The sequence below is a fragment of the Schistocerca nitens genome, chromosome 7 (genome assembly GCF_023898315.1).
Source record: "Schistocerca nitens isolate TAMUIC-IGC-003100 chromosome 7, iqSchNite1.1, whole genome shotgun sequence".
In the NCBI taxonomy this organism is placed as follows: domain Eukaryota; kingdom Metazoa; phylum Arthropoda; class Insecta; order Orthoptera; family Acrididae; genus Schistocerca; species Schistocerca nitens.
The window spans coordinates 70,104,616-70,130,876 of NC_064620.1; positions in this window are offsets into that span (position 1 = coordinate 70,104,616).

A 26,261-nucleotide genomic window follows, 5' to 3' on the forward strand; every position below is an offset into this window, starting at 1 on the left:
AAGCCGGTCAATACAATCCGTAAAAAAGCCTTTCAAAAATTCTAAAGTTACAGTTCCATATACATAATTTTTCCTAATTTCAAAAAAAAAATTAAAATGTTTTTTATTTATTTCGCCACACTGGCGACTGCTGACAGGGACAGTGCTGGTGGAACAAAGAGTAAGTACTTCATTGTTGTACTACAAATGTACTTGTACTAATTACTGTTTCTCTGTTACATGACGCACATGGAAAATGACGAATAAGGTGAAACAATATTAACTGTATAAACGGATGACACAATAACCAGAAGGAACAAGGACAAGGATTTACAAACCTAACGTAATCGTGAGTGACACAGCTCAGCCGTAATTAAGGTAGGAAAGCGCAAACGCATGCAGCGGCTGCACCTTGGCTTAGCTCCACTTAAAGCAGAACCTTTTCCTTTCCATATTAAAATCCTGGTAGTGTTTGTGGCAACACACAATTACACTTTGATAATTACTTTTTTATGTTCAACAATCGCAGAATTAGAAGACGTAGTGCGCCATCTTGTAAATTTCTGAAGCGCAACAAATAACAGTCGCGAGATATTTTTATTAATTCAACTGCGAGAGAGTTTAAGGATTTAGATTCAGTAAAGTACAGATAAAAATAATATCTTCACAATGGAATCGGAGAATTTTAATTTGACAAATGTTCATTGACACGTCACCGATTCTGACAATAGTGACGTAAATGATGACGCAATTAGTTTTTCAGCACAACATAATGTAGAAGTAAATACAATTCAATTGTACTCCACAGGGATTAACAATAACGAACCACTTGCAAATGAAACCTTGTACACAGTCGATGAAGCATCGATTACCAGATCAGATGAAAATATTTCGCGTGAAATCAGTGAACCTCGCTCGGTTTCGATTCAATCAGACCGTGGCAGAGAAACAATGGCAACAAATAATGGCATAAATACAAACACACAAGCTTCGTCAGTTACGCTTGAGGCATTATATAGTCTGATGTCAAACGTGAGCGAGCAATTATCTGATTTAAAGATCAGTCACAACACAACGAACACAAAACTGGCGAATCTAGAGATCAGTCACAACACAACGAACACAAAACTGGCGAATCTAGAAATCAGCCACAACACAACCAACACAAAACTGTCGAATCTAGAAATCAGCCGCAACACAACCAACACAAAACTGTCGAATCTAGAAATCAGCCACAACATGACAAACACAAAATTGTCAAACATGGAAATTGGGTTCCAACAGCAGTTTTCAAGTGTAAACACGGAATTTGAAAACATGCACAGACATTTCGATCAACGCTTAAATAAACTCACCAATGAAATCGATCAAAAGATCGAAGACAAAGTCATTAAAACAGTCAATAGTGTATACAATGTATTGGCAAATGATTTAGAAAAGAAATTATCAGATCTTACAAACAAACAGGAACAGGAACTGCCAGAAATCGTAGAAACCCACAATCAAACACAAACGGTACAAAAAGAAATACATGAAAACGTACAGGCTATTCAATTAAATTTAAAAAGAGTACAGTCCGCATGTGAAGAAATACCTGACCAAGTTAATAAAGTTAACGAAGAAGTCGGTTTTCTGAAACAGGAGACTCGACGTATCAACGCGGACATTATCAAAATAAATGAAACTTTACTAACCGGTAATGTAAAAGAATCAATAACTGACCGGGAAACAAAACTTTTTGAAAAATTAGCTAATGAAATCAAAGTATCCGAGGACAGAATACGTAAGGAAATCGCGGGTAGACTGAATGTTTCAAATGACTTGCCTACGTCAAGCAACAGGCAGCGCGACACTTATCCGCCCGTGCCAGATTACGATGTCAATAACGCAGAACATCACGCACCCAGTCTGGCGTATGTGCACGCACCGGCGCAGGCAAACAATGACTATCCGCCAAACGCGGTGCTGCAACAGGCAGAAGGCGTGTCGCCTTGCATCTCGACGATTCTAGTCGATGAGAGCCTGTTGAAACATAGACAGTTTCCAGTTTTCTCCACAGAATCCAGAAAAACTCATCCAGTCGTATTCGTAAGAGCATTTAAAAATGTCTTACCAAGAAACTGGACTGAGGCACAGAATATTAGATATGTAGTAGGCTTCACACAAGGCGACGCACATTTGTGGGCCACAGACATGGCTGAACAGTGCAAACAGTACAAATACTTTCAGAAACGACTTCCTGACACTTAAATCTATACTCGATGTTAACAAATTTCTCTTCTTGAGAAACGCTTTCCTTGCCATTGCCAGTCTAAATTTTATATCCTCTCTACTTCGACCATCATTGGTTATTTTACTCCCTAAATAGCAAAACTCCTTTACTATTTTAAGTGTCTCATTTCCTAATCTAATTCCCTCAGCATCACCCGACTTAATTTGACTACATTCCATTATCCCCGTTTTGCTTTTGTTGATGTTCATCTTGTATCCTCCTTTCAAGACACTGTCCATTCCGTTCAACTGCTCTTCCAAGTCCTTTGCTGTCTCTGACAGAATTACAATGTCATCGGCGAACCTCAAAGTTTTTACTTCTTCTCCATGAATTTTAATACCTACTCCGAATTTTTCTTTAGTTTCCTTTACTGCTTGCTCAATATACAGATTGAATAACATCGGGGAGAGGCTACAACCCTGTCTCACTCCTTTCCCAACCATTGCTTCCATTTCATGCCCCTCGACTCTCATAACTGCCATCTGGTTTCTGTACAAATTGTAAATAGCCTTTCGCTCCCTGTATTTTACCCCTGCCACCTTCAGAATTTGAAAGAGAGTATTCCAGTTAAAATTGTCAAAAGCTTTCTCTAAGTCTACAAATGCTAGAAACGTAGGTTTGCCTTTTCTTAATCTTTCTTCTAAGATAAGTCGTAAGGTCAGTATTGCCTCACGTGTTCCAACATTTCTACGGAATCCAAACTGATCTTCCCCGAGGTCGGCTTCTATCAGTTTTTCCATTCGTCTGTAAAGAACTCGCGTTAGTATTTTGCAGCTGTGACTTATTAAACTGATAGTTCAGTAATTTTCACATCTGTCAACACCTGCTTTCTTTGGAATTGGAATTATTATGTTCTTCTTGAAGTCTGAGGGTATTTCGCCTGTCTCATACATCGTGATCACCAGGTGGTAGAGTTTCGTCATGACTGCCTCTCCCGAGGCCATCAGTAGTTCTAATGGAATGTTGTCTACTCCCGGGGCCTTGTTTCGACTCAGGTCTTTCAGTGCTCTGTCAAACTCTTCACGCAGTATCTTATCTCCCATTTCGTCTTCATCTAAATCCTCTTCCATTTCCATAATATTGTCCTCAAGTACATCGCCCTTGTATAAACCCTCTGTATACTCCTTCCACCTTTCTGCCTTCCCTTCTTTGCTTAGAACTGGGTTGCCATCTCAGCTCTCGATATTCATACAAGTGGTTCTCTTCTCTCCAAAGGTCTCTTTAATTTTCCTGTAGGCAGTATCTATCTTACCCCTAGTGAGACAAGCCTCTACATCCTTACATTTGTCCTCTAGCCATCCCTGCTTAGCCATTTTGCACTTCCTGTCGATACCATTTTTGTATTCCTTTTTGCCTGCTTCATTTACTGCATTTTTATATTTTCTCCTTTCATCAATTAAATTCAATAGCATTTGAATAAGACGCGCTATTGGAACAATCCAATACCGCACGTAGATGTTCTCAAAATTCTGAAAAACAGACTACCCGCGAACTTACGCGAAAAATTGGTAACCATACCGGAGAACGACCTTGAATACTTTCTTTCCGTGCTTGACTCAATTGATCTAATATACGAAGAAGAGCCGAGCACAAGTAATCGGAATGAACACTCCGTAACTAATCAAAACAACGGTAACGGGAATCATTTTAATGGCAATGGACAAAACCAACACAGTTGTCATCCGTATGCGACAAGGCCAAATAAAGGAAACTGGAATTACGGAAATCGGAGGAATTCGGCGCCACAGAGACGTGAAGACCGAAGATATAATACAGATTACGGTCCACGCCGGTTTGGAAATGATAGAAATCACGTGAATGATTGGTCAGGCCCGCGTGATGAAAGGCGGCACACAAATGAAAATTACAATAGTTACAGTAATAGGAATGACAGACCAAGGAGGAATAGCGACGGCCGGTCGCAAGAAAATGTTGCACGCAGCGGTCCGGAAACTAACTGGCGACAGAATAACCACTCAGTACACTTCGTAGAGGTAACGGACAGTAATGAAGCAACGCCGTTGTCTCTCCCGGTAAACAACAATTGGTCGCGATGAGCCCCCACCGGCCGACCGATTTGACAACAGGGGGCACAAATATACACACATTACATGTTAAACAATTATTTTTAAGATATGATCAGGATGCTACCGTAGAAGATGATCTATGTGAAGAAGAGATGAAATCACCGGACAAGGTAAGTGACCTCGTGCAGGCTGTAATAACAGCAAAGATAGGAACTATAATTACCAACGTAATTTTAGATACAGGCGCATCTACGAATATTATTTCTAACAGTTTATTTAAAGAAGTTTCGAAAGCATTAAAAGTACCAGTGTTGCCAACGGAAAATTGTAAAATCTTGACAGCTGTAGGTAACAAGTCAAAAAGTATTAAGTAGCAGACGCAAATACCTGTTACCATTAGCGATGTCACGATAAACTGTACATTCTTAATCGTTGAGAAATTAATCGTCAATTGTATTTGAGGTATGGAAGTTTTCCGGCAGCATAAAGTAAACATCGACATAGGCAGTGGACTTTGCTATTTCCGAGTGGGCAGTCGTAGTGTGAAGGTCAATCTTGTAAAGTCAACAATAGAGCGTAATGGCCAATTACAGAAACAAGCTGAAGTAAAATTAGTTTACCCACAAGTGTTACTGATAGATATTCTTTACCCCGAACAATTACACACGGAAATAATTAACGAACAGGCCGCCCACGAAAAGGTAGGAAAATCCACTTGTCTTTCAGAAACTCAACAAAATGAACTAGCAGATCTTATTTTTGAATACCGAGACATTTTTAGAAAACAGCCGACAATAATAAAAAATTATGAATACAAAATGGAAGTCTACCCACATAAAACGTACTGCCATAAATCATATGCGATACCATGGGCAAAGAAGGAAGCGGTTCGCAAAGAAATAGATAGAATGGTTCTGTGGAAGGTGATAGAACCTTCGCACTCACCGTACTGCAGTCCCATCCTAGCTGTCAGCAAACCTGACGGGTCAGTCAGATTAGTACTTGATGCGCGGGAAATTAATATCATCGTACCAATACGCACTAGGCCGGAGAACTTAGATGAGCAATTGCTTAAATTTCATGGAGTGAAGTGTGGTGTCACCGCTAGACACCACACTTGCTAGGTGGTAACTTAAATCGGCCGCGGTCCTGTAGTACATGTCGGACCCGCGTGTCGCCACTGTGTACTCGCAATCCTAGCGCCACCACATGGCAGGTCACAAGACACGGACTTGACCTCGCCCCAGTTGTACGGACGACATAGCTTGCGACCACACGTATCACGTCTTCCTCTCATTTGCCGAGAGACAGATTAAATAGCCTTCAGCTAGTCCATCGCTACTACCTGGCAAGGCGCCATGTGTATCATTGCTAATTGCTTACTACTATGCACGAGATGTATTTCAACAAGAACAAGACTACATTAAAGTTAAGTATATTAAAATCTCTCTTCTTTTCTTTATAGTTTTCATCCAGTCTCCTGTTTCAGAATTTACGCCCGTCTGCGTTAGTTTCGCGTGCACCTAGCCACTCATTGTGTCGAGACCTTAGGGAATCGACACAACAATATTTTGGCGACGAGGTGTGGTGCCGCGCCCACGTTGCAGTCTTTGTGTTATACTTGCTCTAATTTGCTTGTGTCATGGCTTCGCCGCATTCTCCAGATGTACTGTCCGAATTTTTTCGCTTGCAGAATCAGCAGACGCAGGCGTTATTGGAAGCCCTTGGACAGCTCGTCCAGGGTCAACGTGCGCTGCAAACCGATGCGGCGGCAGCCGCTTCTTCGCTACCGCAGCCACACAACGCTGTCGCACCGCCATTTAGGCCCTTTGAGGCCACAACCGAAAGCTGGACTGAGTGGGCCGATCAGTTCAACTTCCACCTCACTGCTTATGGAATTCAAGGTAAAGAGCGGCAGCCGTTTTTGCTTTCTTGTGTCGGTGTGTCTACCTACCGGGTGATAGTGAAATTGTTTCCCCGACGCGACGTAGCAACTCTGACCTACGAGGAAATTTTGTCGGCTTTAGATGCCTATTTCAAAGAAACAGTAAATGTTGTTGCAAAACGGTATACGTTTTTTCGTACAAAACGTACGGCCGGTCAGACTAATAGGGAGTGGGTAGCAACTTTGCAAGGACTTACTAGAGACTGCGCGTTTGCCTGTGAATGTGGCCTCCCATATTCAGATACTATGGTGCGTGATGCAATTGCACAGAACGTTTCTGATGTTCGCATAAGGGAACAGATTTTGAAGCTAGTTAATCCCTCCCTGCAACAAGTGATAGACATATTGGACAGGCAAGACACACTTGACTTTGCTCAGGAATCATTTGAAACTTCGCCAGCAGTGTGTCACATTAATCGGCCCGCCCGGCCCGCTGCACGGGACGCTAAGCGGCCCTCGCGCCCGACTTCGCTGCGGCCGTCTCGCTTGCAACCACGTGCGCCGCGTAAGCAAGCAAATGCAGTGCAATCTTGCCCGCGGTGTGCAACTAGACATTCGCGTGAAAATTGCCCGTCACGCCAAGCTATTAGCTTTTACTGTCAAAAGAAAGGACATGTACAAAGTGTTTGCCAGAAAAAGTTCAGATCAGACAATCACACAAATTCCAGGCCCTTTGCTTCGCGCCGGAATCGAACCCAGGACAATCAGGCTCGTGGACCTTCGCCCATGGACATTCATGTAGTTCATTCCCACCCGTCCAGTGACACTTTAGCTAACTGTGACTGTGTTCGTCCCACCCAAAGTGTGCGTCGACGTCGCCGGAAATCCCGTAAAGTTGCAAGTGCTTCTGTACCTGTCTCAGTTCAACTTGCACGGGACAGTCGCTCTTGTCGTCAACAAGACAATAAACTTTTTGTGGACTTAGACTTTGCAGGAAAAGTGATACCATTCCAGCTCGATACCGGAGCTGCAGTTTCATTGCTCAATCACGACACGTACAACCAACTGGGCGCCCCGCCATTGCGTGCCGCAAATGTTACGTTAACTAGTTACTCAGGACAGCATATACCTGTGTTAGGACAGTGCAGCCTTTTTGCCACATACAAGGGACAGACAAAACTTGTGTCATTTTACGTTCTTCGTTCCTCTAGTGCAGTGAACTTGTTTGGCTTAGATTTGTTTCAATTGTTTAATTTGTCTATAGTAAATCAGGTCCTATCAGTGAATCAGACTGTGCCTTCCGCCAGCGTTTCTAGTCTTTGTGAAGAATTTGCAGACATTTTTGCACCGGGCCTTGGTTGCGCTAAGAACTATGAAGCGCATTTGGAACTGAAAGATACCGCGCAACCAAAATTTTTCAGAGCGCGCAATGTTCCCCACGCATTGCGTGATGAGGTCGCAAGAACATTAGCCGAATTAGAATCTCAAGGTGTCATTGAACGTGTGCAGGCTTCTCTCTGGGCCTCACCCTTAGTAATTTTGCCAAAACCTTCCGGAAAACTGAGACTTTGCGTGGACTTCAAGGCAACTGTGAATCCGCAACTTGTGACTGCTACTTTTCCTTTGCCCCGCCCGGAAGATCTTTTTGACAAACTGTGCCCGGGAAAATATTTTTCAAAATTGGACCTAGCAGATGCGTACTTGCAAATACCTGTGGACGAAGAATCCCAGCGCGTCTTAGTGGTTAACACGCATCTTGGCTTGTATCGCTTCAAAAGACTGCCATTCGGGTGTGCATCCGCCCCTGCTTTCTTTCAGCAATATTTACAAACTATTTGTGCGTCGGTCCCTCCTGCTGCGAACTATCTGGACGATATTGTGATCTCAGGAAAGACAGAAGCCGAACATTTGCAGAATCTCCGAACATTATTTCAGGTCTTGCGTCAGAATGGTCTTCGCTTGAGGAAGGACAAATGTGTGTTTTTGCTCGTGACTTACCGTACCTGGGCCATGTCCTTAACGCCCTAGGTATACATCCGAGTCCAGAGCACCTTCGTGCCATTCAGGACTTGCCGTCACCGCAGAACTTAAAACAGCTACAGAGTGTGCTGGGTAAGGTAAATTATTATCATAGGTTTGTGTGCAATGCTTCTTCCATTTCAGCTCCGCTTCATCGCTTACGCCGTAAAGGTGTTCCGTTCGTCTGGACGACGGAATGCGAACGCGCCTTTCGTCAGTTGAAATCGGCGTTACTTTCAAATACTTGCCTTACGCCATTCGATCCCCGAAAACCCCTTTTGTTGCTGGTAGATGCATCGGATTTCGGGATCGGTGCTGTGCTTGCACACAAAGATGGCTCGCATGATCGCCCTATTGCCTTTGCGTCCAAATTGCTCTCATCTGCGCAACGAAATTATTCACAAATAGAGAAGGAAGCTTTGGCTCTTGTGTTTGGTGTAACACAGTTTCACGATTTCTTGTATGGTCGTCACTTTACCATCATCACGGACCACAAGCCTTTGACATCGCTTTTTCATCCGAACAAGCCTGTACCTCCACGTACAGCGCAGAAATTCATTCGCTGGTCACTTTTTCTCTCGCAGTACCGCTACGATATCTTGTATCGGTCCACTGCTAAGCACGGCAACGCTGATGCGTTGTCCCGTTTGCCTGTTGCTGAGGATACTGCATTCGATTCTTCCGAACTTGCTTGCATGTTCATTGATTCGGAAGCCGATGACGTGGTCGCATCGTTTCCGATTGATTTTCGTCGTGTAGCTACAGCCACAGCTGCTGACCCTGTCCTTGCTCCCGTTTTGCGTTTTGTTGCTACGCAATGGCCCTTGTCAAAGTCACGGATCGAGGATCCTTTGGTTCGCCGATTTTTTGCCCACAAGGAGAGACTTTTTGTCCGACGTGGTGTTTTGTTGTTGCGTTCCGATAATGATCAATCCCGAGTCGTGGTCCCACGTTCGTTACAGTCCTCTGTCTTAAAGCTTCTTCACCAAGGACATTGGGGTATAGTGCGAACGAAACAACTTGCTCGACAGCACTGTACTTGGTTCGGAATCGATGCTGCGATTACGAATATGTGCTCCTCTTGCGTGGCGTGTGCCGAACAACAATCCGCCCCGCCGCGGACATTCTTTGCATGGCCGAAAGCCACTTCCCCTTGGCAACGCTTGCACATCGATTTTGCTGGTCCATTCTGGAATGCTCGATGGTTGGTTGTGGTCGATGCTTTCAGTAATTTTCCTTTTGTTGTCCGGATGTCTTCCACGACGTCTTCTGCCACCATCCAAGCCTTGTCTGCTATCTTTTGCATTGAAGGTCTTCCGCAGACTATTGTTTCCGACAATGGCCCACAATTCATGTCCGCAGAATTTCAGTCATTCTGCCAGGCCAATGGTATTCAACATCTGACATCCGCGCCGTTTTCGCCTCAGTCAAACGGTGCCGCTGAACGATTGGTCCGGACTTTCAAGTCACAGATGTTGACGTTGAAAGAGTCGCATTCTCGGGAGGACGCTTTGTTGCTCTTTTTGTCTTCATATCGCTCTCAGCCTCGCGATGGTCGCTCGCCGGCTGAGTTGCTTCATGGTCGTTCTCATCGAACTTTGATGTCTTTGCTGCATCCGCCGCATCAGGTTCCTGTGCTGCGGCAGTCTCCTGCTTTTGCTCCTGGCGACGTTGTCTATTATCGCAACTATCGCGGTTCACGGCGTTGGCTCGCAGGGCGCATTCTTCGCTGCCTCGGCCGCGCGATGTATTTGGTTTTGGGGGCCTCTGGTGAGGTGCGTCGGCATCTCAATCAGCTGCGCCTCTGTCGTCGCATGGGTTCTGCCGCTCCCCGTCTGCTTTCAGCGACGGAGCCGTCAGGTCAGCGCCCTGGGGACCCATCTACTGGCTCGCCTCATCCCCAGGTGTTACCGACGATGCCTTCCATTTTGCCTCATGGCGTAGCGCCGCCGCAGCCGCCGCCGGCGCCGCCAGCAGCGGACGCTTCGCTGCAGCCGCCTCGCGCCTCCCTGGGTCACGCGCCGCCGCTTGCTTCCCGTGACCAGCCGTCCTCCGCCATGGACCTCTTGCCCGCTCCGGACCAGATGTCGTCTTCGCCCGTCGGGTGCTCCGACCACCTGGAGGTCGACCCTTCTGTCTCATTACGTGCGCATACACCTCATGTTGACGTGCACCCTGGACTAGGTTTGCAGGCGTTTCCTAGCTCCCCTCGGACCGAATGGCCGGGTGCGGGTGGCACAGCCTCGCCTGTTGTTAGGCTCCCCACCTCATCGCATACGTCAACATGGGGTCCTCCCCACGGCGGGCGGAAGCCTTATCTCACGACCGTTCGCCGATTTGCGGGGGAGGAATGTGGTGTCACCGCTAGACACCACACTTGCTAGGTGGTAACTTAAATCGGCCGCGGTCCTGTAGTACATGTCGGACCCGCGTGTCGCCACTGTGTACTCGCAATCCTAGCGCCACCACATGGCAGGTCACAAGACACGGACTTGACCTCGCCCCAGTTGTACGGACGACATAGCTTGCGACCACACGTATCACGTCTTCCTCTCATTTGCCGAGAGACAGATTAAATAGCCTTCAGCTAGTCCATCGCTACTACCTGGCAAGGCGCCATGTGTATCATTGCTAATTGCTTACTACTATGCACGAGATGTATTTCAACAAGAACAAGACTACATTAAAGTTAAGTATATTAAAATCTCTCTTCTTTTCTTTATAGTTTTCATCCAGTCTCCTGTTTCAGAATTTACGCCCGTCTGCGTTAGTTTCGCGTGCACCTAGCCACTCATTGTGTCGAGACCTTAGGGAATCGACACAACATGAAGTATTTAACATCCGTTGACATGAAGGCTTCGTAGTGGCAAATAGCCCTACATAGTGATAGCAGAAAATATACTGCGTTCATTCATGCTGGCAGAAGCTATCAATTCCAAGTACTGCCATTTGGACTAAACGTGAGTGCTGGGGTGTTTATAGAGGCTTTAGACAGAGTATTGGGTCCAGAACTGACGTTGTATGTAGACGATCTATTGATAGCCACGGAGACATGGCAAGAGCATGTAGAATTGGTACACAAAGTGTTCCAAAAGTTCCGAGAATATGACGTCACAGCAAATTTTAAGAAGTCCGAATTCGGAAGGGATCAAATAAAATTTTTAGGCCACATTATTTCACCAGGTGGAATTTTACCAGATCCAAAAAAGCTTGATGCCATAGAATATTTCCCCTCACCACAAACACGTAAACAATTGAAAGCTTTTGTGGGGGTCACGTCATTTTTTCGAAAATTCGTGCCCAAACAGTTACTGAATAGTGATTCCCTACTCAACCTTTTAAGGAAAAACCACACATGGTTGTGGGCAGAAAAATGTGAGAAAGATTTCGTAAAAATCAAACAGGCACTCATAAACGCACCCATTTTGAAGCATCCTAACATGAACTACAACTTTTGTTTGAGCACGGACGCATCATGTCAGGGATTAGGCTCTTGTCTGTTCCAATTAGTAAATGATAATGGAGAACAGAAAGTAAACATAATTAGTTTTGCCAGTAGAACGTTAACGGAATGTGAAAGAGCCTATTCGCCAACTGAACTTGAAGCGTTAGCTGTAGTGTGGGCTTTCCGCAAGTTCCAGTACTATCTGTGGGGAAGGCATACACGAGTGTTGTGTTACCAACAAGCAGTATCGTTTTTACTCACATGTAAATTGTTGCACAAATGGATTGCACGTTGGTGTTTATTCCTCCAAGAATTTGATTTCGAGATAGTTCATATCAAGGGTGAACAGAATGTAATTGCTGACGCATTATCGCGTTTACCACAAGGCTTGAGCGAGTTCAATGAATTGATCGAACAGACTTCCGATTTTAGAGTTTTTCTGATGCATGATGGCAAATTTCAACCATATTACAGAAAGATGTGTAAAGACATGAGCAAACTACAAAAGGAAGACAATAGATGGAGACAAGTTATGCAAAAACTGCAGGCAGATGACAATAGTACATTGAAACAATATTACACAATTTCAAACGATGTTCTTTTCTACAGTCGCAATCCACAATCCAACACCTGGTGTGTCTGCATCCCGGAAGAATACATAGACAATTTGATAAGACACACACATAGAGTATGGGGACACTATGGGGTATCAAAATGTACAACGAAAATATCAACGTATTGTTACTTCCCGAATCTCAGACGCAGGATTGAACAAATAATAAAAAAGTGTGCAATATGTCAGAAGGTTAAACATCTTAATAGATCTTGTTTGGACGTATTACACCCTATCATTCCAACTAGACCAAGAGAACTAGTTTACGTGGACGCCGCAGGACCATATCCACGAGCTAGGGGAGGAGTTAGATATGTGATCGCATTTTATGATGTCTTCACAAGGTATTTAAAAATGTATGCTATAAAAGCAGTACTGTCGGGATCAATAATCAAACGCATGATAGAAGACTACATACCACTAGTGGGAAAACCGAAAATTATATTAACTGATAATGCAACAAACTTCACTAGTATAGAATGGAAAACATTTCTCGAATCTCAAAACATAAAACATATATTGGTATCCAAATTTCACCCAGAATCGAGCCCGACTGAGAGAAATTTCAAAGAATTTAATCGCTTTATAAGAACTTATATACCAAATAAGCAGACAAAATGGGTAGAATACACAGCCCCATTTCAGCATATTGTAAATAATTTAATTCATACTTCAACAGGCTTTACACCTACAGAGTTAATGTTTCAAGGCACAGAACTTGACGAATGGGCTAAACCTTTACCTAAATTAGCCACAAAGGAAATAACACTAGATGAAAAGGTACGTCAAGCATTACTACAGATGGAAGAACAAGCAGAAATAAGGAGAAGGCAGTTCAACAAAAAGATAAGAAAGGTTACAGAATTTAACATTGGACAGGAAGTACTATTACGTACCCACCCAAAATCCTCTAAAATTAAGGCATTAAACAAAAAGTGACAGTTGTTGTATGATGCCCCTTTCATTATAATAGACAAACCTCGCCCAGGATGTTATCTGTTAGGTAACACACGAACGGGCAAGGTGAAAGGGTTATACCCCCATAAGGATATCAAGGAATTTTTTCATTAAAGGTTATATATTATTTTAGCAAAATTGAAATTATACAACCTTGGATCACATAGTAAAATTGCTGTCATTAACCTAAGGAACTTGCGAACATATAAAAAAAAACTTTAAGTCCGGTGTTCGTAGTTTAAGAAGTACATTGAAAAAGACAGTCAGTTAGTGAAAAACATGAATTAAACTAGAAAACATAACTGAAATTTCAATTAACATCGAAAATAGTAACCAACTGGGGGCATATGCCAGCTTAAAAACGCATATTTAACCACACCTAATGAAACATGTGTTACTGTGAGTCTTAACACTATAAAATAAACCATACGGTACTTTTGTAGTCTAACTCAGTTATTTAAAAGAGAGGAACAAAGACAAATTAGCGCGAAGGTCAGAGTTTGTTCGCTTGAGACGAGCAACAAACCACACGTCGAAGTTGCAATCCAACACTCAGCTCATGAGCACGCGATAGCTGCATGTCAAGACGAGGTCATTGGCCGCGCTGTAGGCAGCGAGCCGGGGAGAAATCTTCCCCCCTTCCTTGTCCGATCAGCTGTGTGTATACAAAGCGCGAAGGCGCATGCGCTGTCGAGTCCAGACGACACGTGACTCATATTACACGATGGCGGCTATCACGAATAATGTTCACCAACAATGCAGAGTTTTCCCCGCGCCTACAGACCAGTCGTGGTACATAAGCGCGCATGCGCGGAATGTTTAAAAGGTTTGAGACCATGCTTACTATGAGACACAGTGACGAAAGTCATTCAAAAACAAGAAAGAAAAGGGTACACAAGTCTTGTGAATAGTAGTTTAGAAAATTTAATTTTAAGCTGGTACTACGTAATTAAAGTGAACATACAAGTACATACTGGTCATGGACGGTATTGTAATATTATATTATACTGAGTAAAAATCTTAGCTTGTATGGAAGGAGAAAGAAAATAGAAAAAAGAAATAAATAAATAATGCAGATATATAACCGGAAGAAAGGCTATGTACACGCGAACAACACACAATTACATATAGGGAAAAAGCAGCAAAGAGGAAAGCAAAGAGATAACGCATACATTTACATTACACAGTAGCTAGCGATTTTCAGAATGAACAACAAGGTAAACGTGTGAATTTTTGTGACTAAGGAAAATAATGACACAAGCTTTAAAATAGGAAAATAATAAACAGATCTATCCAACGTGAGTAACGAACTGAGTCGCCCTCAAAACAAATACCTAGGGTTTATAGAGAGGGAGACACATTAACGTTAGGAAACACCTAAAGCACTCAGCAAACAACTTTGTAGAATATATAAGCTATACACGACGGTACATGTACGAAAGCGAAAGTTAAAGTGTAAAGGAGGAAAACATGGAATGATTGATTGCGTATCAATCGACCGTAAGGCAGTTATGTTTGTAATGTAAGTAGGCTGTTTAGGTTTTTTTTTATTGGTAACTCCACCTCTGTATAAAAATCACTGGCTGTGCCGTGTGCAGTCTGTGGCTGCTTTGCATTGTTGTAATACTCAACCATTGTAGTGTTAGGCAGCTGGCTGTGAACAGCGCGTAGCGTTGGGCAGTTGGAGGTGAGCCGCCAGCAGTGGTGGATGTGGGGAGAGAGATGGCGGAGCTTTGTAATTTGTCATGAACTGCTACATTTATAAATGATGATATAAAGGTAAATACATTGTTTGTTCTCTATTAATATCTTTCATTTGCTAACTATCCCTATCAGTAGTTAGTGCCTTCCATAGTTTGAATCTTTTATTTAGCTGGCAGTAGTGGCGCTTGCTGTATTGCAGTAGTGGGAGAAACGAAGATTATTGTGAGGTAAGTGATTTAGTGATTTGTGAAAGGTATAGTTTAATGTTAGTCAGGGCTATTCTTTTGTAGGGATTTTTGAAAGTCAGATTGCGTTGCGCTAACAAAATATTGTGTGTCAGCTTAAGCACAGTCGTGTAAAATTGTTAAAAGGGGACGTTTCATATGTCGACCCTTAGCCGAGGATACTTCACTGGAATCTTCTGACTTTTTCTTGTAGTTTGTGTAATTAGTGTAGCTTTTGTTTATTGCTAGCGCGTAATTGTAGAGAAAATCTCCTTTGTAGTTGCAGTCTTTCATTGTTGTACAGTAGAACAGTTGTGGTATGCATGTAGATTTGCACCAAGTATTTCGTAGCTGCAATTAACTAGATATTATTTTCAGTGCTATGTTAATGTGTTCTCTTATTTTTGCTCTTCAGCATTCCTGAAGATTTTGTTAATAAGCTCATTTGGTACATTCATTTCAGCTACGCACATTTTGGCCCACGAAAATGTTATCATATTCTTCGAACGACTTGTTATTTTAACAATATGGAAAAGAGAATTCGAAGAGTCTTGTCTATTTGTAAACTTTGTCAAAAGGCGAAACCATCTACTATCTCCCATCGTGCTCCGCTGTTTCCTATCATTCCTTCTAAATTAAAAGAATTTGCTGCTGTTGATCTCTTGGGACCGCTTGTCAGAACATCTAATGGATTTTCGTACGTTCTAGTCGCTGTTGAACTTACTTCAAAATTTGTTTCTTTCACACCGTTACGTAAAGCCACTGGACGGCCTGTATCCAACGCCTTTGTTAAAAATTTCTTACGTGAAGTTGGACACGTTAGTAAAGTCATTTCAGATAACGGACCGCAATTCAGATCTGCTGTTTGGTCTCGCATGCTTCGCAACCATAAAATCAAACCTGTTTTTATTTCATTGTACTCACCACATTGTAGCCCCTCCGAACGGATTATGAAAGAAATCAATAAGCTTTGCAGACTTTATTGTCACAGAAAGCATCAGCATTGGGACAGATATTTACACTTATTTCAAAACGTGCTGAATGAAATGCCTCATGACTCCACTGCTTTACCACCTACTCTTGTACTGAATAATGAAAAACCACCGAACAGAATCAGAGAGCTTGTACCTTTCCCGAATACACGTAAACTTCGACACAAAGACATAATTGATTTGGCTATTAAAAATATAAAATCTGCAGAAGACGAAAGGAGAAAATTACACGGTAAAGCAAATGTAAAGAAATTATATATTGGTCAGAAAGTTCTCATTAAAGCTCATTCATTGTCACATAAGAAGAAACACTTGAGTCACAAATTCTTTCTAGTTTTCAATGGACCTTACAGAATCCGACGTATACCACATGATAATTGCGTTGAAGTTGAAACTCTGCGTACTAGGAAGAGTAAAGGTTTACACCACATTTCACATGTAAAACCGTTTATTGAAAGATAGTCTGCATTTTTTAATGCAACATTTTGGTTTACTTGCAAATACATTATGGATTCAAGGTGCTTTCTGAGAGATACCAGGTGACACAGTGGTTAGTTTATTTGACAGCTACACGACTATATCACGACGCTACTAATGTGTGACACAATTCACCTTGTTGCTTTTGCGGTGTATCTGTTTTACATCTGCACAGTTTTTCTGAATTCTTCTGGAAAGTAAAACATGTTTTAGTAGTAACTTTTGTGGTATAGCAACAATGAGGCAGCCTTTTCCGTAGCACAACAATACGTTACAGTACAGTACTTTCTTCATCACAACAATAAGCGTAATAACTACGATATCTATATGCAAAACATTTCACTTTTGTTTATCATGAGGTAAGTACATTGACTTCTGCAGAACTTAGCTTTCGGAGGACGATAACTACGACACTTACACAGAGATTATCTTACAACAAGACGCACAGTTTAGCGCTACAGTACACGTATTTGAGTGATTAATTTTGTACTTAAAACATTTATTTTTTTAAAGATTTTTGAATTATAAAGAAAGTTTTCCATGATACATTTCATTCCATTGCTGTAATCTGTAATGCCTGAGGGTATAATTACATTAATCCTCAGGGGGGTACACGCTTACTTTGTGTACCATGTGTGTGGCAACCACAAGGAGCCCTAGCTAATATGGTATTTGCTTATACAACTTTACACATCGGTACCATATTTCTCTAACACACAAATTACACAGCTATCCGATTATTTAACAAAGAAACAAACATTTATTTTACCACATCAATGACAGATGTTTACGCAATTACGCAGTTGGATACCTTCACACTTATGAAATTATATTTTGTCTGTACTTTGTGAAATGCTCATATTTTTTCGGAACCATTGTGATACTATGAGAGCGTTGAATGATGTATTTGGTATGGGATCATAATTTTTAAAGTACGTTTGAGGTAGATGACACTATTGAAATGTGCAGAGAATTTTTTTAGGTTTTGAAATTATTGGAGGAAGCTACGACGATTTTGAGAATTGACTGAGATGTTATGATATTTTTACGACGACGATGTGTATTATGCTGCTGAGGTATGTTTATGGTCAAGAAGCTGATGCTATATGAGGAATTTGATTATGCTACGTATTTCATATGATGAATTATTAAAGAAGCGTCGACGAATATATATATGTGTAATAAGGTAAGGAGTAATGAGTAGCGGTTAGGAACACTGACTTGTGAAAAAGGATGTTGGAAACCAAGAATCGTACTTTAAGAGGTAGGAAATGTGTGTAAATGCGTGAATGTATCACAATGCTGGCGAAAATTTTTTGGACACTTATATTCATACGATTTTGTTTCTACAGATTTGTAACGCAAATTCTTGACCTATGAAAATTTTATATGAGACTGTCACTGTAGCGGAAACTGGTATCGTAAATATTTCGGTAAGAAAGTTCAGTGACCACCTGCACGTAATGCGTCGCCGGCACCCAGCTGTGTCAGACACCTGGAGAACAAGCCATTAGGGTGTGCCTTTCCGGAAGCACAAGTAGAAAAAAAAAGAAAAAAAGGGAGGCCATTATCCTCGCTATTGACGTTCCTTTATAGAAAGCATCGCAACATTTCACGGCTATTGTCGTGCTAGTTGAGAGAAATGCCATATGGCTTGCTTTATGTATTTATTTACTCATTTTGTTTAATATCTAGTTTCCAGCTGTGTTGCAGCATTGGTTTTATAAAAAAAATTCATTTGCTAATGTGAACACTTTCTGTCAACAGATCTATTAAATAATTATTTTATGACCCACATTCTTCGAAAAAGGAGCTCTTGGAATGGAAAGAACAATACAAAGGGACTAATAATAGGAACTGCATACATAATTTTCTTTTCAACTACTTGGTAAATTTTTTTGTAGAGTAAGTTTTTGTGATGCATCACTCTAGTGTTAAGATGTGACATAGGTATTAGACATGGCCATTTTTACTGTAATATTTTTTCTGCTTGAGCTATGTCATGTTTAGGTATAAGTTGCTGCTGTTTGCCAGGCATAGTGTTATTGAATTTGACTTTGTGTTATTCTGTTAAGCCAGTTTTACTAATGATTTATTTTTATTGTTTGCTGCACATTGCCTTAGATTAGTTGTAATATTACAATTGCTTTGCTAATTTCTTAATGCTGCTTGCTTCGCAAATCTGGGTTTTTTATTGCTGTTTATATTAATTGTTTTATGTGATGCTGCATTGCCTTGTCCCTTAGTTTAGCATCTGAGCTCAGTAGATTTAAGTTAGCTTAAGAGGGGGTAGACTATATAAGAAACTAACTATGATGGATTGGAAGAAATGCATTGAGAAGCTTAAATAAAATGCTTTGGCCAAAAAAAGGGTATTTTGAAAGAGGATATGAACCAAGAAAGTAGGGTTTAGGGACAACAGATATAGGTAGGATTTTCTTGGAAATAAATAATGAGTTAAGAAATATGTGAAATAAATACAGAAAGCATGCTTGGATAGGATTTTTTTGGTGGAAGCAAAGGTTGAAATAAGACGAAAGATCTACAGAATGAAGTTTTGCGTTGGACTGCATTACCAAATGATACACTGAAAACAAACCCTGTCCTTTCCTTTTGTGTTATCCCACTATGTGTTTGTGTACCCTTGTGTATTTGTTTTCTTCCTGTCTTTGTGTAGTTTCACAGAATTTTTTCTGTTCTCGTACTAAGCTACATTCACTATGATGAGGAATACTGTTATCCTCAAATATAATTTGCATTTATAATATGTTATTTTCTTTGTAAAGATGTTAGACATTATTTATCTGTTCTGTTTTGTTGCTCATGTGTGAAGTTGATGTTTCGAGGGTTATTCTGATCTTTTATGTATGTGCTTATGTCATTATTTATGTAACACTGATGTATACATTTTTATTCTTTTGTAAAGCCTGTACTACAAATGTTATCTGTATTTTTATGTTCTTTAATGATGTATTTTGTATCTTTGTAATTGTATTCTTATGTTATAAAATTGTAATTGACACCAGGTCATCAAATTAAGTAACTTGTAAGTTACATTTCACTGCACACGTTTCTGTTGGTCATAGTATATGGACAATATGTGAGAAGTAGGGACTGTTAGTGTTTGTATGTGTGTTAATAATTCAGCAAGGGACTGGATAACAGCATTGCTGATTCTAAGGACGATTAAAAAAAAAGTTTGTGAGTGCACAAGTGGTGGTTATGGACTTGCTATATTGTCCGCAAGACTCTTCGATGGTGATTGTGCACCTGCACATTTGCAACAGATGGCTGCTGGCCATCTCTACAAGGACTACATTGGGTCTGTGTCTTTGCTGACTCACCAGTACCATTATTTCTACAAGGACTGCAGTGGGTCTGCGCCTCTGGTGGCCCACCAATACCGTAATCTCTACCAGGACTACAGTGGGTCTGCTCTGTGATGACCTACCAAACGATACTCTTCAAAACGTCGAATGACTCGGCTATGGGTTTGCTCTGTTGTCGCCCATTACCTGTCAGCATGTCAAGAGTCAGCACTGTCTTTCCGTTGGAAGGGCAACACTACTTCTTCAAGACTGCATGGAAATCCACTACGTCTATGAGCATTGTCTTTTACTGCTCAGACTTTGAGAAAAACACTGATATTTTACTGTGATGAACGATTAGGACTGTCTTTATGGACTGTGAGAAAATTTTAGCTTTTGACCAACATTGTATCAATAAGTGTGTGCATTTGATTTCTTTGTTATTGTAATTGTGAAAAAAAATTTTAACAAATATGTATTGGCCAGTGCCCAACAAAATTTGTAAAATTTTTTGTGGGGAGCATGGGGGCTATGTAAGTAGGCTGTTTAGGTTTTTTTTATTGGTAACTCCACCTCTGTATAAAAATCACTGGCTGTGCCGTGTGCAGTCTGTGGCTGCTTTGCATTGTTGTAATACTCAACCATTGTAGTGTTAGGCAGCTGGCTGTGAACAGCGCGTAGCGTTGGGCAGTTGGAGGTGAGCCGCCAGCAGTGGTGGATGTGGGGAGAGAGATGGCGGAGCTTTGTAATTTGTCATGAACTGCTACATTTATAAATGATGATATAAAGGTAAATACATTGTTTGTTCTCTATTAATATCTTTCATTTGCTAACTATCCCTATCAGTAGTTAGTGCCTTCCATAGTTTGAATCTTTTATTTAGCTGGCAGTAGTGGCGCTTGCTGTATTGCAGTAGTGGGAGAAACGAAGATTATTGTGAGGTAAGTGATTTAGTGATTTGTGAAAGGTATAGTTTAATGTTAGTCAGGGCTATTCTTTTGTAGAGATTTTTGAAAGTCAGATTGCGTTGCGCTAACAAAATATTGTGTGTCAGCTTAAGCACAGTCGTGTAAAATTGTTAAAAGGGGACGTTTCAGTAAGAAGAAATATTGAGTTGTAAGTATTATTAGTATGAGGGGATGATGTTCAGCACACCCTGAATTATTTTGGAATATTGAGGGAGTGGTGCAGGGTACCGAAAAAGGGCCCCACCAGCAAAGTGTATATTATAGTGGTAGATATTTTTTTTGTGTATAAACGTATGTATGAATGTGTGAAAGGCGAAAGAAGCCCTGTACATGTACGGAACCTAAACAACATAGAAGTGTTTAAGGAAAATTAAAGTCTAAGACAACCTCGTATAAACATGTATACTTAACGTCAAGAAATAACTTAATTAAAACCGTAAGACTCTACGAGTTTACGAGAAAATACGAAAAACCTGATACCCAGTGCAACATTAGCGATTCTTCACTCATGTATGCAGAAGGAAGGTATGAATTACTTTACACACTTGAAATATGAAATGATAAATCATGTCAAAATTATATCTTTCATACATATAACGATTTACAGTCACAAAGAATGAAAATGATATCGCCGCTATACGAGAAACAGGTAAGTAGCGTGATCGACGACCTGTAAGCAAAGGAGTCGTCTATAAAATAAACTAAAAAAAAACGTCATACAGAATTTTATGCTGCACTGAAGCTATGAAAGTCGGATTATTCGTGTACAGAGATTTTCATGACAACCGATGCATTAAAATGTCTGTATTTTTTCTCCCATGATAACACAAGACGCCTATAAGCGCACTTTAATTGAAGATGATACACGCACACAAGGACGTGCCGCTTTTATGAAACACTGTGCATAGTAATAGTAGTTACACCCTGAACTTCAAGGTTTTATGTTTATATATCCATGTTGATGTAGGAAGTTTTATTAGGGTTAATGATTTACAAGCACACCAGACTGTGCTTACGCACAAAATACTGTACATATTAGGGTTATGCTGCATATAAATGATTATTTCGTGCATTTTCAGATTTTATACGTAAAAACCGTAGCATACACGTAGCCGTTGCCACTACCCTAAGTAGAAGGTAGAAAATTCCCTTCCCAAGCTTCAGTGGAGCGGCTACAGGTGTATTCTCTGCATGCTGATGCATGTCGTTGCGTATGAAGAATACGTAACGGAGGTAAACCTTAACATATACTCGAGTTCAAGAAGGAAAACAAAGGACTTGTTCCTTCTAACTGATTAATGGAAAAATGTGTGTGTGTCAGTAAAATCCAAGACGAAGAAGCCACTACGAGTGGTCAAAAATTTTTCAATTTTCGTCGATAGTTTTTTCCTGTAATTAATGTAACCAATGTATTGTATGTCTTATATGTTATTCAATTGTATGTGATGTATTTTGTATTTCATGCCAAGTCCCGTGACTTACAATTTTGTGAATACTTATGTACATTGACCAGAAGTATTGAGGGGAGTGAATCTCCGTACAATAGGTAAAAAGGGTTAATGCGAAGAAAAAAGTGTAGTGAAAAAGTTCCGATTGCAACACTCGCGGTTAAAGTGGTGTGTGTAGAAATTAAAATTGTGCAGAGGAGGGCTACGTTGCAAGTGTGAGCGAGCCTAGGCAAGTGACATCGAAAATTGGAGCTTGTATCTTCAAACGACCCATGGCGTCACAATAGGAAAAGACAATGACAAACAAGTTTGACATGGTACGCTTCTTACCAGGAGCTGCATCGACGGGATCGTCCTCCGCCTCGCACATAGTGTGGTGTGTTCTTCGGGGCACATATTCCAATGTACCTCGTCGTATCCAGTCCAAGTACTGGAAGAAACTACAAAAAGCACACGCATACTGAGGTGCGGAAGTCTAGACGGTACCCGCACGTTGGTGTATACTCAGTGCACTGGCGCGCGCATTCAACCAACGTCGCCCGCTAACGGACGACCAAACAATCAGGCGCGCGTATCACCCGCCCATGTTCAACACTGGGGCTAGCGAACAAAGCTCGTCGCCCCAGAATAAATACAGAAAGCGATACAAGGACTTAATTTTCACCCCTGATGAGGAAGGAAACATTTGTAATTAACGTTGTATTCATTGTATATTTTATTGTACAAACTTTACTACATGATGTCGTTTTCTCAGTATTAACCAGAACTTTGTATATTAGGATTAAGGTTTGTAAATATTAGCAAAAGTATACCAAAAAACTGACACACACTCAGTAATACCAAAGAATTCACAGTGCCATGAAAATGAGACAATAAAAATGAAGTTTGTAAAAAATAGAACCCCAAACCTATCAATTGCAAGGTCGACTACTGTATCCTGTCAACCAAATAAAATTTTCTATTGACAGTATACAGTAGGGGGGCAGTTGTAACGACACACTTCGCCGCAGAGACATACAATACCTGAAAGGCTGCGCCAAAGATTAAATTGAGAGGCATGTAGATTATAATCTTTGTAATGTTCACATTGGATTCTCTTTTGTTTCATACTCCAAGAAGGAGCTAAAAGACACTTCCGATTGTTGCCTTGTGGAGCATGGACGTAATTTTTGGTGTGTGCAGAAAGGCAGCCATCTTGTTAGTAATTATGGTTTGTGCGACGAGCAGAGCAAGTCTTATTGTCTTGTGAATAAAAAATAGTGAAAAGTATCGAAGTGTTACGAAAATTATTTAGAGCGACATAGCATTGTATTCCTTGGTTTCCACCATCTTCGTGAAGTGAACCGATGCCGACCCATGATGGTACACACGGTCAACGAAGAGAAGAACATCGATGGCGACTAATGAATTAATATTGTGGCAGGAGGACTAATTCTACGTCTAAGGTGAGAACTCTGAGTAAATCAACAATGATGTAGAATTCAAAATGTAATTAATCGGAATGGTAAATTATATTACAGGCATATTTCATGCAGCACTGTATTTGTCCGCATTCAAGCCAGTCAATCCAATCCGTAAAAAAGCCTTTCAAAAATTCTAAACTTACAGTTCCGTATCCATAATTTTTCCTCATTTCAAAAAAAAAAAATTTAAAATGTTTTTATTTATTTCGCTACACTATTCATCATCATTCATTATCATCTGCAAAAAAGACACTTCATTATTCATACTACCATTTACTTCATACAACTATTCATAGTATACAGTTTCTTATTTCTAGCATATTTCATCACTAAAACTAAGATGTGTAGTTCTGTCTGACAGCCTGCATCAATCGCCTCGTATTCGGAAAGAAAAATAATCAGTTAAGACTGCTATCATAGGTGTGTATAGTATATTCTTGTTAATGATTGTTAATTCTGATCCATTTACTCTTCATGTCAAGGTATCACATTTTCTTTCGTTCATTCCGAAGGTGAAATTCCCATTTCATAGTAATCCACTGTGGTTTGTTTAAGTTTTTTTAATGGCATAGCATTTACATAATTCATCTAATTATAGTAATCATTGGCGTTCAATGGCCAGTTACTAAACATGTATCAAGTATTGAATATTACAAAACACTATACATAACTCATCTGATTGTGGTAATTATTGGCACTCATTGGGCAGTTACAAACCATTTTTATGCATTATTCAGAAGACATCATTCAAAACAAGAGTTAATGAGTGTAGCATCAAGCTACTGGTATTCATATATGATATCATGTAAGTGACATAAGACAAATTTAAAATATAAAAAACAGTGGCATTCATTGGCCAGTTACTAAACATATAGCAGGTATTGAATATTACAAAAAATGTTTCATAACTCATCTGATTGCGGTAATTATTGGCACTCATTGGCCAGTTACAAAGTATTCATATAGTTTTATAAAACATTATTCAGTATTATTCAGAAGTCATCATTCAAAATGAGAGTTAATTATTGGCATAGCATTTATAGAGTGTAACAAAAATATTATTTACAGAAATTATTGGCATAGCATTTATGCATTATTACAAAACATCATTCAGTATTACTCAGAACTCATCATTCAAGTGACATAGGACAATTTAAAATGTAACACACTGTAACTATTACTCAAGGTCTGTGGTCCAATAATACATAGATATAATAGATTCAATACATCTGAGAAATTTGCATTATATTTAGAACTAGAAATATCTGTTAAACTGGTAGCATCATTTGGGACTGGTAATACATTTTTTTGTGCTAGCAATGCATTGCGTTGAGATCAATAATTAATTGCTGGGGCATGAAAGTATTTGCTTTTGACTTATTGCTGGAAGTAAGGATTAATAATGTCATTCGTCATGAGTCAGCTGTAGCAAGGTTATGAACAAGTAGAGTATATGTGATCACATTCATGAATGACACACACAAATAGGTAAAAAAATGCAAGTACTAGAACAGGTTTAATGACTAAATGCTTATAGCACATTAATTTCATGAATAGCTTCTCCTGGAAAAAATACAAAATGGATTATTGAGCTGAAAGAAGAAACGCATATTATGCTGAAAAGTAGTGAACTTCGAATTAACAGGTAATGAAACGTGTACTCAATATGTATGTACTCTAGCTGTCTTTTCCAAAACATTCAGTCACTATACTATGCGACATAAAACATACTGTCAAAAGTAACTGCAACAAATACTTAAATAACTACATAGCATTTCTAAACTAACAGTAAAAATATAAACTTCATCATTATCCTCATCTGCAAAGAAAAACTTCATTATGCATATTACCATAACTTCATTACTATCATTACCTGCAAAGAAAAACTTCATTAATCATATTATCATATTCTTCATATAACTGTTCATCATCATTCATTATCATCTGCAAAAAAGACACTTCATTATTCATTATTCATATTACCATTTACTTCATACAACTATTCACAGTATAGAGTTTCTTATTTCTAGCATAGTTCATTACTAAAACTAAGATGTGTAGTTCTGTCTGACAGCCTGCATCAATCGCCTCGTACTCTGAAAGAAAAATAATTAGTTAAGACTGCTATCATACGATGTGTATAGTATATTCTTATTAATGCTTGTTAATTCTGATCCATTTACTCTTCATGACAAGCTCTTGCATTTTCTTTCGTTCATTCCGAAGGTGAAATTCCCATTTCATAGTAATCCACTGTGGATTGTTTAAGTTATTTCTTTTACACGTTATTGCTTTCTGAAAATGATGAATAAGGATTAATATCTTGCATTTAAATCATATACTCATTAAATGAAAATTTGTTTCTAGTGATATAATTAAGCATACAGCATAGCATGGCAGAAAACGTATTATGTCAAAAACATAAACAGTTTTCAAGTGCAAAAAAAAGTACACAGAGTTATCATAATGTAGTAGCAAAA